General features: G+C 28.5%; 1 pseudogene; it reads left to right on the top strand.

Annotated features, from left to right (window-relative positions):
- The first annotated feature begins 8,332 nt into the window (after positions 1-8,332).
- LOC9321988 lies at positions 8,333-11,572 on the top strand (annotated as a pseudogene).
- The last annotated feature ends 2,147 nt before the right edge of the window (positions 11,573-13,719 follow it).

The raw sequence follows: 13,719 nt of genomic DNA, 5'->3' as shown, positions 1-13,719 counted from the left end.
GCTAAAGAATCAAGAGACAAACGACCGTTCCCTCCTGTGCGTTCATCCAACCTGATAATAGTATTAAAGTCCCCTCCTACTATCAACGGTTCATCAATATCCTGGATAATACCTTTCAGTTTATCCCATAACCCGCTTCGCCGACTCACTGTCGGGGCTGCATACACCACCAATACATGTACCACATCTATGCCTTCTCCAACCTTAGCATAAATAAATTGATCAGAAGTTTCCACAATAGTTACCTCCCCTATACCATTCCGCCATAGTAACCATATGCTTTCGCTTTGTCCCACTGCATCCACTCGGTAACAATTTTCAAATCCCAAACCACGACATATCTTCCCCGCCTTATCTCCTCCAGCATGCGTTTCAAACAATGCAAGTATATCCGTGTTAAATTTCTTCAACATATACCGAATGGATCTCCTAAAATTGGGTTTATTCGCCCCCCGGCAGTTCCATAGTAGTAAATTCGTCATCATCATAATCTTAAAATTGATTACTCGGAAAAAATTTGTAACATCCCAGTCAATGGTGCATACGAAAAAATTTAAATTAATTTATATGTAACAAAAAGCACTTATTTTTCGGTCAAACATTCTCAGAAAATTTACGGTTTAACATATTTGGGTTTGATCAATTTCAGGATGGATGAACTACCAAGAATATCGGTACAATCCGAGTAAGGACAAAACATAGGAAAAAATCATATTTGTAGGGTTGGTGAACATCTTCAAAACCTCCGATTGTCGGACACAAGTGTGTTTTGAAGAAATCAAATTAGAGTACTTATAATTTTTATCTTTTTAATTTATTAAATATTTATGATATTCATTAAAATATTAAATCAAACTATTTTTAAATGTTCCAAATTAAAAAAATTTAAAACTTTATTGTAATATATAAAATTAGGAATTTCAATAATATAACTCATTCCATCATATAATACATTATATTTAACTTGCCTCCTATTATAAATAATTTAAATATATGTATTTAAAAAAAAAAATCAAATTAGAGTATTTATAATTTTTAACTTTTTGATCTATCAAGTATTGATGATATTATTAAAAAATATCAAGTAAAACTATTTTTAAATGTTCCAAATTAAAATATTTTAAAAGTTTATAGTATTATATAAAATTATAACTTTCAAAAAAATAAATGTATGAAACTGAATATAAATATTCAAATTCTGACCCGTTACGCAGTCGGAATTTTTATTGAATTTATTTTTGTTTTAAAAAAATATATTAGTCAAGTCTGAATTTTTGACCATTACATTTTTTCCTTCATAAATTGAACAATTTATATTCGTTTTAAAAACTATTCTATACTTAAAAATTTGGTAAAATAACTATGCATTTTTGTTTTGCAACTTACTTTTCATGTTTTGTTGTTAAATTTAAGCCATTTTCTTTTTGCTAGTTACATTTCCTCATAACACGTTATTTATTTTTAACATAACATACCATTTATACATAATTTAGCAAATTATTTAGACCACCTGCAAAAATATACCCTTACTTATGTTACTGTGATATTTTTTTAATTCGGTAAATATTCTCCACGATTATGGAAATTTAGCAAAAATAAACATCAAAGATATATATAGCCACAAAAAACTCAAAAAGCCACTGAAAACAGCTTAAGACTCAAGAGGAAAAAAAAAGAAAAAAAAAAAAAAACAGCTTAAGACTCAAATGCGCAAAATTACTTTTTTATATACTAGATAGTGTACCCGCGCGTTGCGCGGAATTTAATTTCAAACTTTTATTTTTGAGTATAAATATAATCAATTGAATTTTAAAATATTTTATTTTACTTATTGTATTATCTTTCAAAAGTAGTAAAAAATTTCTCATACTTTTCATTGCAATTTTTTTTGTTATCTTCTATGATTCACTCGTTGTCTCCCGACATATACTCTATTTTCTCCTTCATAACTTTCAATACTCAATTTTTTAAAGTGAACATCGGAAACAGAAATCTAGGGAGATGTTTGTTATAAGATTTTTTTGACCATTTTTTGGTGCATCTAAAATTGCTTTATAGACAACAAATCTCATATATGGACTCGTTTTTATTCACAAACATAGAATTTCAACGTAAAATTTTGCATTTTATCTTGACCATCTGAAATATACAAAATTATTGTCTACATATATAATTTAATGTATATTATGGTTCTATATAGTATTCTTAATGTTGAATTTTCTAAAATGTGACACTTACGAACTTATAAATATCATTCTAATTTTAAAATACATTTATTTTTTAAATAAACAAAATACTTCTTATTTCTAATGAAAAAACTCTTCAATCTACCATTACTATTCAAATTTCCAAATAGCATTCTCAAATATTATTATTACACAGTTTAATTATTCTATAAGATTATTTTATTTGTATTTGGATGTTTAGGATAGTTTTTTTTGTTTTTTTTCAAATCACCTTAGTTTTTTTCAATCTATGTTAATTTCCTAAAAACTGATTAATATTTAGTTTTTATTTTTTAGGTATCATTTTTAAAAAAAAACAAAGCACCACTTTTTAACTTAGAAAACATTAATAATATAGAAAAATTTATAAATTTAACTATTAATATTATATTATAATTATAAATAATAATATGTCCTAAATCCTTATTATTTTTTAATCGGTACTCACATTTTGAATGTCTATTTTAAGAAATGAATTGCTTTTTATTTTAAGTAAAAATCTTTAAATTTTTTATTTTTAACTCTTATTTTCTTTACTCTACTAAATAATTGTAACTCTTAAAAATAATTTTTGTACCATTAAAATATATGATAAGTTTCTTTTTCTTATCTCTAACTATTTAAAAATATATACTCATATGTTAAATATACTTATCTAATTTATATTTATCCATTTTTGATTCAAAATTTTCATATTTTAATTTGTATATTTTTTTTTTTGATTTCTCATAATATTTCATTTAATTTTTGTCAATTATTGATTTTATCTAATGTGTGAATCAATTTTAGTTTTAATATTTTTTATGAATAAGATATATGGAGTCTACAAAAATTGAAAATATGATGACATAGATGCTACTGTGGACATTGTAGATGGAGAGAGGACTCTCTAATTATATATATAGATTTATTTCTAGACTACAGTCAATTTATTTCCTATTTTAGCATCTAAAATAAAACTTTCAATTGTAAATTGAATAAATTAGCTCAATTTGAAGTCTATTAACATTTATATTTAAAATAATGGAAAGCTTCCAAAAAAAAAAAAAAAACTTTCACGCCAGTTTTGTAACTCTATCCTTCATTCCAAAAACTACAGGTCAGTTAGTCCCTCGAAATAAAAAAAAAAACAACATGCAATATAGCCGTCTTTGTTACTGTCAAGTTAATAAAATTTTGATGATTAATATAATTAATCGAAGTCTTCTCGATGGAGTCCAAATCTTTCCTAGACTTCTAAGAATCTAATGTATATGACCATGAAAACGTTTAGAAGATATGTAAAATAAGAGTTATATTGCCTATTTATCTGCATTATTTTTGATAAAATATAAAGTTGCCAAAGTTGGTGAGTTGGAGGAATTTTTTCCAAAAAACCCTTAAATAATAATTTTTAAGAGACTGGAATATCTTTTTTTTTTTGTCGTCTCGATTTGTTATTTATTGCAAATTATGAGAACTGTTACATAGACGATTCTGCAACGGACAACTCCTTCTGACCTTTATTAGATCCACACATCTTTCACCTCCTTCTTCATGCTCACTTCCTTCTTCATGGTTTTTTTGATGGACACTTCTTTCTCTGTGTAGAATCCTGACGAACGGCTATAATTGTACATCGCTGGAGATCTCCTGCACACTTTCCTCCAATAATCTGCAAATTTATTAATAAATCGCAGTATATGGGACTCGAACCCCAGACCTCTGGTGTAGAAGCATTAATGAACCCTTGTTCAACCAATGGGCAAAGGGGGCTTCTACATACTGGAATATCTATATAACAAAAATTGATAAATAAAGAAAAACATGTTACATTAGAATTGTACATTGTATATTAATATATATATATATATATATATATATATATATATAAGTGTTGTTGTTTATATTTTTCTATGAATCGTAAAACCAATTAAATGATTAACTATACCTAGAGGTGTCAAAATTGGTCAAGATTCATAGGTCAACCCAACTCAACTCAATCCATGAACCCTAATGAGTTGAAAATTTTGACTCAAATGAGTTGATGTATCAAATGAGTTATTGAGTCAAATGGGTTGATGGATCAAATGAGTTGGGTTGTAATGGGTCAATGGTTTCAATGGTTTACCCATTTAACCCATCAATTTTTGTTAAATTGAATCAAACCACTTCAAATCTTTAAACCGATTTCAATTTATGTCTAACCAAAACTTCTAAACCGATTGAATATAGTCCTTAATTTTTCTGCCAAAAATGTGAATACACAATTTTTCTGCCAAAAATGTGAATACACAATTTTTCCATTAAAATATAAGTTCGTGATTTTTCCGCCAAAAACGTAAATCCGTGATTTTCCCGCCAAAAAAATTTAATAATTTTAACCAAAAACGAAAATATGTAATTTTTCCGCCAAAAACGTAAATCCGTGATTTTCCCGCCAAAAATGTAAATCCGTGATTTTCCCGCCAAATTTTTTTATAATTTTTAACCAAAATGAGAATACAAAATTTTCCCGCCAAAAACGTAAATCCGTAATTTTCTCGCAAAAAACGTAAATCCGTGATTTTCCCGCAAAAAAAAATATAATTTTTAACCAAAAACGATAATATGTAATTTTCCCGCCAAAAACGTAAATCCGTGATTTTCCCGCCAAATTTTTTTATATTTTTTTAACAAAAAATGAGAATGTAAAATTTACCCCCCAAAAAACGAGAATGTGTAATTTTCCCGCCAAAAACGTAAATCCGTGATTTTTTCGCCAAATAATAGTGATGTTGATTATTGTTATTATTATTATTATTATTATTATTATTATTATTATTATTATTATTATTATTATTATATTTTAATTATTAATTTATTTATTACATTAGTAGGTTAATGGGTCAACCCATTTAACCGTCTAACTCATCAAATTAAATGAGTTCATGGGTTGACTCAACTCATTTGCTAAACGAGTTGAATCAACCCATGAACTCATTTATCTCTAAATTCATTGGGTAATGAGTTGAGTTGAGATGAGTTAACCATTTTAAGACCTCTAACTATACCCTTAAAATACTTATACCCTTAAAATACTTTATTGGTTTGATTAATGGAAAATATGTATTTTTGATGAAACATATATATACATGATTCATGATTAATTCATTTATAAAACACAACAATATTCTTAATATAAGTATATAAGTATATAACACCCATTGAAGATAATAACCAATTTTAAAGTTAACTTATTTTTGAAGAATGATTGTTATTTAGACCGAGATGTCTCATAACTAGAGAGAAAGTTATATGTTACACTAATGTTTTTTCTTGGAAACTTAGAAAATAAATTATTAAGTTAAACGTATTGAATATTTAAGAAAATTTTGAAAGATTTCATGTACCTTTGTTAATTTTTGGATAGTTTCTAATAGTATATACTGTATATTCTGTATAAATAGAAATTGTAACGCTATCCACAATCCTTTTCCATCTAAAATTGGACTCCATATAACTTGACATATAAATGGGTATCCATAGATGAGAAATTCAAATGGGTTTCTAAAACTTTATCGTTAATAATATGAAAGTCTCTGGTTCTAACGGTTCTTACGAAAAAACCATATAAAATACCATAGTTTTTGATCTAAGATAATGTATGGACTTAGACGAAACCCTCTTACTAATTAACCAAGTATTCTTGGTCTAGTGGTTGCCCTGTTGGTCTAGGCCAGGGATCGATTCCCCGCAAGCGCGCAATTGTTAGATCTCCACTTGGCCACATGTATATGGGCCCTTGCTTTCGGACCATTTGCATACCCGGAGAGAGAGTCTATCTGTGGGCTGCACCTCCCCCAGGGGATTAGTCTGGGCCCCTCCATAGGTCTGGGATTCCCCTGAGTTATCAAAAAAAAAAAAAAAAAAAAAAAACCCTCTTACTAATTCAAAATCCTTTATATTATAAATCACAAGTCACATGGCCAATAAAAATGTGACATGTCATCAAATTCAAATTAATTAATATATTTCTTATATAAAAAGACACGTTCATTGCTAAAAGTCAAAAAAAAAGGAAAAGAAAAAAACATGTTCCTTTGTATTCTACAAAACTAAAAAATCAAATTGCACGATTTAACAAAAGTAACTGTCAATTATATGGCACAACTTAACATAATTACGAGAAGTTGACTACTAAAAAATCTCGAAAAAATTGCATATAGGAAACACGTAAATAAATCTTTAAATAGAGAAAAAATATTCCAAATATAACTCCCACACGATCATAAAAAAAAAATCTTTCCATGATTTTTTTTAACTCCCCCACTATCTATGTAAACTGACTAGGTCCATTAACTATAGTTCTATAAATACTCAAAATTAGTTACGTCCTATCGTCTTCTTCTTGCGTTCGACTTTTAGGGGGTGTATTGGAACAATGATTTTAGAAAATTTTGGTTTTTTGTTTAAATTACCTGTTATTCAATTAGTGATTTTAAAATCTCTTCCCAAATTCCATGTTATTGAAACTAAAATTTATGTAAAATCATTCCAAATCATTTCAAATCTCATGTTATTCAATCATGAATTTCTAAAACCCATATCAAATCCACTGTTATTCAAACTTAACAAAACTTTTTTAAACAATTATTGAAAACAGATTTGGTGAGACTTTGGATACATTTTTAGTGTAAAAATAACAACTAAACAATCACACCTCTAGAAGTGGTATTTGATTAAAAACAAAAAAAACAAATAAAAACATGTGGCTAACAAAACTAAACTAGTGAAACAATCTCCTCTCTTCATCCTCGTCTTCATCTCTCTCGATCTCGATCCCTTGAACAAAAATAACATAAGAGATCCTAAAATCAAAGTCCCCATTTGCCTTGTTGATGGTGATTCCAATTATTTTTAAGCATGTGAATGGTTCATTGATATTGATTCTACAGTCTGCAATTTTTTAGAGAATCCTAATTTTTCTATTTTTTGTGCTAAAAATCTCACCAAATCACCTATATATTATCTCTTTAAAAGCTCATCAAATCACAAATTATCTTTCCTTTTTTAAAATAAAAATAACAATTCCACCAAAAGTATCCTATAAACTCACTTAAATCACTCTAAATCCAAAATTTCCTAAATTCCACCAAACCCTCCTCAATCTTTAATTGAATACACCCCCTTAGTCAAGAAACGCAGAACTTTTTTTTTTTTTTTTTTTTTTTTTTTTTTTTTTTTGAGGTAATACAACAATGATTCTTTTTAGTTAAAATGTCTATATTTAAATTTTGTTATTCACAACTTTTTTTTTTTTTTTTGTTATTCACAATTTTATGTTGGTATCATATTATTTCTTGTTTTTTCTTTATTAGTTTGTTCTGTTTCTCATAGAATCTCTATTTCTTATGCAAGATCATCCCCATGACAATGGAGTCAAATCAAGGCATGCACTCTCTGTGGTGAACCGAATGAATCCCAAGACCACTTACCAATTACTCGGCACAAGAACTAATCTAGACTGGACATGCACGCTTGACAACCTCAATTCATCTCCTTGTGGTCGTATTGACATGGTTCTGGCCAGACTGCTCTTTCAAGCAACGATTTATCCCATTTCGTCAGAACGAAACCGGCGTCTGATTTCCTCAAATGTTGTGTTGATATAATGATGATTGTTTTACATATCTATAAATTAGATTTGTTCCATATAAGAATTTAATAAAAAAGTAACAATTTAATTTTATGAAAATAATTTTAATAATACAAAACTATATCCGTGCTATAGCACAGGTCGTAATACTAGTAATAATAATAATCTGAAAGTAATATTTCCATAAATTATATAAAACCAATAGTCTACTTGCTGCTAGCTTATAATAATGTAGTCAACTATAAGTAAACTCCGGTTAATAAAAAAGGGAATTTGGTCAAAAATGTCACTTTCACCAAAAAATCTTACAAGAAATGCCATAAAAAAAGTTTCTTTCCGAAATTGCCATAATTTTGAATTATTGTGGTCTGAACTGACGAAATTACCCTTATACTAAACAAGTGGGAAAATGATACAAAATTTGTTGTCTACTAAACAAATTGGTGGCCAGGATTTCGAATCAATAGAAAACTATGGTTGACATTTTAGATAGAAAACAAAGAAATAGAAAAACCCAGACGGCAGTTGCTTTGTCTATGTTTCCTTACCTCTTTCCTCTAACTTTTGTCAACTTTCAGATCTTGTTTGCTAGAAAATTCTCATGAATTTTTTCCAATCTCTAATGTTATTAGATATGTGATTAGGCATTTAGTCGTTTCGTTTTCAGGATTTTTTTAATGTCTTCTTCTTCTTCCTTCTCGTCTAACAATTGGCGTTATGATGTCTTCCTAAACTTCAGAGGGGAAGATGTCCGGAAAACATTCCTCAGCCACTTTCTAAAGGAGCTAGATCGTAAATTGATCAGTTTTTTCCAAGACAACAAGATCGAGAAAAGTCAATCGCTTGGTCCTGTGCTTAATCAGGCCATTAAAGATTCGAGGATTGCGATTGTTGTCTTCTCCAAAAAGTATGCTTCTTCTAGATGGTGCTTAAACGAGCTGGTGGAGATAGTCAAATGCAAGAACAAGTTAGGTCAACATGTGATCCCTGTTTTCTATGATTTGGATCCTACTGATGTCAGAAACAAGACCGGAGACTTTGGAAATATATTTGACAGGACATGCCACAACAAAACAGAGGATGAGATAAGATTATGGCGGGAAGCGTTGACCGATGTAGGACATCTTGTCGGATTTCATTCTCAAAATTGGTACAAACTCAAGGAACCATTACCTTCATTTTTATATTTTGCATATATTTGTTTCTGCTTGGGATTATATTTGACTTTATATAGTTGTTTTTTTTTTTTTTCCTTGCTTGTGTATTGATATTTCACCTATTATATTGGTAGGGATAATGAAGCAAAACTGATTGAAGATATTGTCACTGACATTTTGGAGAAACTAAATTTAATGTTGGGATCGAAGATCATATAGCGGAGATGAGTTTAATGTTGGACTTGAAATCTGAGGAAGTGAGGAAGGTTGGGATATGGGGTCCCTCGGGAATTGGCAAGACTACCATTGCAAGAGCTCTATTTAGTCGTCTCTCTCATCACTTCCAAGGTAGGGTTTTCATAGACATGCGTTTCATATCTAAGAGTGTCAAAGATTATAGCAAAGGCAACCCGACTGACTATAACATGAAGTTGCACTTGCAAAGAAAATTTCTCTCTAAAATATTAGACAAAGAGGGTATAAAGTTAGATCACTTAGGTGCAGTGAAAGGGAAATTAAAACACCATAAAGTTCTTATCATTATTGATGATTTGGATGATCAAGTGGTGTTAGATGCCTTGGCGGGTGGAGATGAATGGTTTGGTTCTGGCAGCAGAATCATCGCGATTACAAAAGATAAGCATATTCTAAGGGCCCATGGGATTACATGTATATATGAGGTTGGTTTCCCATCTGAAAAAGTAGCTCTTCAGATGTTTTGTCAATCTGCATCAGGCAAAATTCTCCGCCTAGTGATTTCATGAAGCTTGCTTCTGAAGTTGCAATGTGTGCTGGTGGGTTTGGTTAATTCTTGCTCGAGCCGGATGGTCTTCCTTTGGGGCTTAACCTTCTAGGTTCATCTATGCGGGGGAGGGACAAGAAGTATTGGGTAGATATGTTACCCACTCTTAAGAAAAGTCTAGATATCGATGGAAAAATTGATAAAGCACTAAGAGTGAGCTATGATGGATTACTAAAAAAAGATCAATCATAATTTCGTCACATCGCATGTTTTTTCAACGGTTATGAAATAGATGATATCAAGTTGATGCTTGCAGATAGTGAGTTGAATGTTGACATAGGTCTTCAAAATTTAGTTGATATGTCCCTCATACATGTAATACCATCACTAGAAATGAGTATTATCGAGATGCATTGTCTAGTCGAACAAATGGGAAAAGAAATTGTCCGTGAACAGTCCAACAACCCTGGAGAACGGGAATTCTTACTAGATTGGAAGAATGTATGTGATGTTCTTGAGAATAAAACGGTATGATTTTTTTCCCCTTCCATATATTTCTCTATAATATGAAAGTTATTTGTTAAGTTAACGATTGTTATATTTTCAGGGTTCTAACACAGTTCAAGGTATACCATTAAATCTAGATGAGATTGATGAGTTACGAATACATAAGAAAGCCTTCAAAAAAATGAGTAATCTCAAATTTCTAAATATTTACACTACTACATTTGGCGGGAACAAAGAAACTAGATGGCACCTACAAGAAGACTTCGACTATTTGCCCCCTAAGCTCAAATTTCTAAGTTGGGAAAAATACCCGTTGAGATCTATGCCTTCTAACTTTCAACCTAAAAACCTTGTCAAGCTCCAAATGATGAATAGCAATCTGGAGAAGCTATGGGAAGGAGTTCATGTAAGTCTTTAGTGAAATTATAATTTATATAACTATGAAAAATCATAAGCTTCCAACACAAAACTAATTGGTAAGTATATAGTCGCATATCTCTTATATATTAATTTTGATCCCTTGAAAAGTCTGTTCTCCGACCTAACAAATCCTCTCGAAATGATAGCTCATTTTGGTTCATTCATCTCAAACTGAATCTCACTTTCTTTTGGATTAGTTATTCTTGTTTAAACTGCTATGGATATGATGTCTAATATGTGTATTTCCAACATGTTAGTGAGATTCATTACAAGATGAACAGAGAAAAATCTATCATTTCAACGAGGTGTGTTAGGATCCCACATAAGATAATATATACTAAACACCAACTAATTAATCATTACCAATTAATTTTTAGTTTGAAGCTCAGACACATAACAATATCGAGATTATAATGCTGATTTAAATTTTTACTGACTAATCCTTTCAAGTGTTGTGTAACTTACCTTAACTTTAGTCACTTACAGGGCTCAAGGATATGGATTTGTGGGGATCTAAAAAACTGAAAGAAATCCCGGATCTTTCTATGGTTACTAATCTCGAGACACTTAACCTTGGGAGTTGCTCGAGTTTGGTGGAGCTTCCGTCCTCTATCAAATATCTCAATAAACTGATTGAGTTGAACATGTCATATTGTACTAATTTGGAGATTCTTCCAACGGGATTGAACCTCAAATCTCTCCAATGCCTCTATCTGTGGGGATGTTCACAATTGAAGACATTTCCAGATATCTCAACCAACATTTCAGATCTTAATCTAGGGGAATCAGCGATTGAAGAATTCCCCTCTAATCTACATCTAGAGAATCTTGATGCACTTGAAATGTTTTCAATGAAGAATGGGAAATTGTGGGAAAGAGTGCAGGTATGTACTTTAAGCTAACATTTTCTCCGTTCCATTTTTCAAATTAAATTTGAATACGAAGCTATCGTGACTAAGTCCGATTTATAAAAGAAATAATTTGAATGGTACCTTGCATATTAATAGAAATTTGAAAACTACACCATAGTTTTAAAATATTTGAAAAATACCTTATTTGTTTCCTAAAATGACATTTTTGCCCTTAATCACTAATTAAAAAATCAGAAAATAAAAATAAAATAAATTGATTAATTTGTTTTATAAACTATAAATATTAAACTTGTTCATATTTAGAAAAAAAAACAAATACTCAAAATATTTTAGAGAAAATTTGTTTACGACCTTGTTCGTATTTTTTTTTGTTATAGATATTTTGTTTTTAATTATTTAAGATAATGATTAGTATTTTCTTAATTTGTTTTAAATTAAAAAGATAATTATATATTAAATATATTTATAAGGTACGAAAAAACTAAATTAAAATAAATTTATAAATTTTAAATATATAATAAAATATTATCTAGATTTATGGTTATTTAAATACAATATATTTCATTCATAGTAATTACAAATATAATTATATAACTTAAATTAAATCGTTTGAATTATTAAATTATTATTTGAAAATTATAGACAAATAATAATTATCTAATTTTCTTATAAAAAAATCAGTAGTTCAAAAAGTCCACAATGTAAAATATCAATGAACCAAAATATAAATCGACTGTCTTAATATAAGTCGATAGAAAAAAAATTAAGTCGATTAAAATAATATATAAGTCGACGGTTCAAAAAGTCTACTTTATTACTAAATCAACGGAAAATATAATAAATCTTCGAAGAATAAATAAGTCAACGAAAAAATTTATAAAATCAACAATAATAATAAATAAGTCAACAGTTTAAAAAATTGTCTATATAAAAAACCAATCAACAAAAATATAAGTCGAGTGTTTTAAAAGAAATCGATAAAAAATAAATTTAGTCGATGAAAATGAAATATAAGTCGTCAGTTAAAAAAATCGACCTTATTAATAAGTCAACGTAAAATGAAATAAGTCTATCATGAATAAGAAAGTCGACATAAAAAAGTTATTAATCGACGAACAAAAATATTAAGTCAATAGTTAAAAAAAATCGACTATGTTATTAAATCAACGAGCCAAAACATAAGTCGACTGTTTTAAAAAAAATCGAAGAGGCAAAAAATTAAGTCAACAAAAGTAAAAAATAAGTCGTTAGTTAAAAAAAGTCGATTTTATTAATAAATCAGCATAAAATGAAATAAGTCTACAGAAAAATATGGAGAATAAAATTTTATAAATTATTATTTTATTTATTATCAATTATATAATTTTAAATTATTTCTGTTTTTAATAAATTATGATTATAAATAATATTATCAACAATAATTTTTTTATTTTTATTTATTCAAAATTTTAGATTAAGATAAAACTTTAAAGTAACCATTGTAAATAATTTTTTAAATATTTTTTCATAATTTTTAAAAAAATTAACTACCTTTTTAATAAAAATTTTAAAATATATCGTTAAAATTTAGTTTTAGATTTCATTTTTATAATTTAAAATTAATATTTAAATAATATTTAAACTATTGTAAAGGGTATTATTGTCAATTTTTAACAAGAAAATAGTAGTTTTCAAATTACTATAAAATTAGGTGTAATTTTAAAATTTCTTATTATATTTAGTATATTTATAAAATGAGAAATTGTTAAAAATGCCCCTTTTTCAATACCCCTTTTCAAAAATGCCCCTTTTGAGAGTCCATTTTTAAGTTTGCCCTCTTTTAATTTTTAATGACCATTTTACCCTTATTTGAAACAAAATTAGGTCCACAAAATACAAAATATTTTTTGGCGGGAAAAGTGATCCCGCAATTTTTCCGCCAAAACACTTGTAAAAACCTTTAAAATACCTTGTAAAATTTTCCCGTAAAAATTTTTCCCGCCACGCCAAAAATTTAACGCCAAAAAATATGCGGAATCACTTTTCCCGCAAAAAAAATTTTTTGGCGGGAAAAAATTTTACGGGAAAATTTTACAAGGTATTTTAAAGGTTTTACAAATTTTTACAAGTGTTTTGGCGGGAAAAATTGGGGGATCACTTTTCCCGCCAAAAAATATTTTGTATTTTGTGGACCTAATTT

The sequence above is a fragment of the Arabidopsis lyrata genome, assembly GCF_000004255.2.
Source record: "Arabidopsis lyrata subsp. lyrata unplaced genomic scaffold ARALYscaffold_3, whole genome shotgun sequence".
NCBI lineage: Eukaryota > Viridiplantae > Streptophyta > Magnoliopsida > Brassicales > Brassicaceae > Arabidopsis > Arabidopsis lyrata.
The sequence above is the reverse complement of the archived record's forward strand: the minus strand, read 5'-3'. Positions and strand labels throughout refer to the sequence as shown.